Raw genomic sequence first — 2,703 nt, 5'->3', positions numbered from 1 at the left:
AAGGACCATGCATACAAAAACATTAATCTCAGCAAAGAGAAGAGATGCAATATGCCAGATTATAGCTAATAGCTAATTTCCATCTGTGGTCCATTCTTCTGGACGTGTTTCATTGTGATGATAGTGAGTCAATCTGTTTGTTGGAAAAACAGTAGTTGAGTGATTACTGATAGAACATTATTAAAAGAGATAATTATTCAAAGTGTTGTTACTTTAAAGTGTTGTTACTGACCTTTTTCTCTTTTATTTTCTTTACCTCACCTGTAACTGCTGAGACCCTGAGGAACATGCACCCTGACCTGCTCAGGCAACCTGATTTCCACTGTACGTAATAGTATGTGGTTATGGTATATTATTTATATACATCAAAGGCACAATGCACCCCCAGAGACACACATGTATTGAGTGTGATATTTTGCATAGGTCAAGTGAAATCATCTTTACACACTAGAAAACTGTAGGAGTGGCAACTTGTTTTGAAATTGAATTTTTAATATCCGATAATGAAGTTGATCTGTTTTCTTTATTCTTCTCTCTTCCCAGCTCCATCCATCACCGTGCTCTGTTCCTGCAGGTCCTTCTTGCTAATCAATGCTTTATTTTTTTACACAATTACAAACAAAGTCAATGTGTTGTATGACATGAAGTTGTGCTTCATTCGGAGTCAATAATAAATTCATTCTGCCTTCAACTGCACAATGACTGTGGACTGCACCGACATCCATGTAGCTGCCCCCAGTAAGATGAACCAAGCAAAGAGGGTCAACATCATGCCTAAGGACATCTAGCTGGCGCGCCGCATCCGCGGAGAGAGGGCTTAGACTGACCTGAGACCAGCACACCCAAACACAACGGCTCTTTTAAGAGCCACCTACAGTTTCAATCCTACGTTATTATAATGATTAAACTGGTTCATGTGTCACTTAGTTTACTGAACCGTGATGAATGAAAGAAATGAGTGAGGTAGTGGTTTACTGAAGTTACAAAGACATTAATATATGAGTGACAGGTCAGTGTAAACACAAGCTTCTGTCAATTATGGATCACTCAAACTATTTATATAAAAATATGTAATAAAGTTCTAAAACAAGTATTCAGTATATTCCTTGATAGCTTTTGGAGAAGGTTGTTTTTAAGTTTACTAAAATCTATCGTTTCAACTGTTTCACTTTATAAAAAGGAACAGGTGAGTAGAGCATCATTGAGTTTCTTATTCTGTCAGTAAATTATCCAAATGAAATGTTTATCATTATTTTATTCAACCCTAAACAAATTGATTGTACCTTTTTAATAATGACCTTACATGGTTAAGTTAAATTAACTTCAGAAAATCAAATCTGTTCTGAGAAAAAACTAATAAATGTTTAAAGATAGGAACTTGCCATCCCACTGAAGAACAGTCCGTAGAGATTTAAAGGCGTAGTTGTAGTTCAGTCCAACGTTTCATTTGGATTCATTTCTCCAACAGTCAACTATTTTCATAAAGAATATATATATTTTTCAAAGTCAACTTTATTGTCAATCTTACTCAGTTTGTGTTTATAGACAGAGATCAAAAATACTTTTAAATAAAATAAAATTATACAATTTACAGATATGTATACAAATATATATATATATATATATATCCTATATAATGATGGTGGACACTTCACCTCCAGCAGGGCAGATGGCTGCACAAGTCCATCGGGGGATGCTCCCAAAACACCGACTCACTCACAAAGAGACCAGACTCGAACACTGTCTCCTGAGAGGCCTGCACAAAAGCCTTCACCCCTTCGGCCTCGTTTACAACCCCCCAGTTGACAGCCATGACTCCGTCCAAGTTGTACCCCCCGAGCACCCTCTTCATGAGGGACGCGCATGGAGTGGATGAAAGTCCCGACCGCAGCACAGCACCAAACTTGCTGGCTGTCAACCTGCCCCGCCTGTGTAACTGCCACTTTGTCCGCTGTCCTCCGGTGGCTGTCTGGATGGCAGCTTGCTGGTCTCTGCTCAGTCGCATTGAGGCAAGAATTGCCTCAAGCCCCCATGCCCCTTCACCAGCTCTGGCACGGTGACAATGGCCTGATGTTGAGGCCGCGGCTCTGGCTCAGGTGACAAAAGCCATGCCATGCCACACTGTGCGCCCCTCAGTGCAGACCTGAACCAGTCTACATCCTGAGTGGCGATGTCTCTGGCCAGTGGGTTGTATGTCTCCTCTCACTGTTGGTAAAGTTGAGACACCGGCTGGACTACTTTGGAAGTGCCAGGCTTCCTCCACTGGCACTCAACATCTGTGGAGCTGATCTGCCACATGGCACATATTGCCAATGCTGCAGCGTGGCTGCATTTGTACATCCCCCGTGCACAATCACAGACAGCGCTCTGCATCGCGCCATCGTCTCCCATGCAGATCTGTACAAATAAAGTAAGTACCATGTTTGTTAGCATGCTATAATAGATTGAATGAGCAATAATACAAGGATGGTCCGGATCTGGGGGTGGGAGGGGTTATTTTTCCATAGTTTTGTCTGATTGTTGTTATTGTTTGTTTTTTCTGTATTTTTTGTAATGTGTGTTGTACTGGTTGTGATTGTACATTGTATTTTTCTAAATGTGTATGAATACATTTTTGAAAAACATTTGATCAACAATAAAAAAGTGTTCGCCTCTCTATAGAGAGGCGAAGTCCCTCCCTTTCCGGGAGCCTCCATGGGACCC

At 41.0% G+C, this 2,703-nt stretch overlaps 1 long non-coding RNA gene across 1 annotated transcript; it reads left to right on the top strand.

Annotated features, from left to right (window-relative positions):
• Positions 1-59: 59 nt before the first annotated feature.
• LOC139433845 (uncharacterized) lies at positions 60-1,025 on the top strand. The gene is made up of 3 exons (XR_011643247.1): positions 60-324; positions 544-574; positions 730-1,025. It is a non-coding gene; the product is annotated as an uncharacterized lncRNA (long non-coding RNA).
• Positions 1,026-2,703: the final 1,678 nt, after the last annotated feature.

The sequence above is a fragment of the Pseudochaenichthys georgianus genome, chromosome 5, assembly GCF_902827115.2.
Source record: "Pseudochaenichthys georgianus chromosome 5, fPseGeo1.2, whole genome shotgun sequence".
NCBI lineage: Eukaryota > Metazoa > Chordata > Actinopteri > Perciformes > Channichthyidae > Pseudochaenichthys > Pseudochaenichthys georgianus.
Note: the sequence above shows the minus strand (reverse complement) of the source record. Positions and strands in the feature narration are given on the sequence as shown.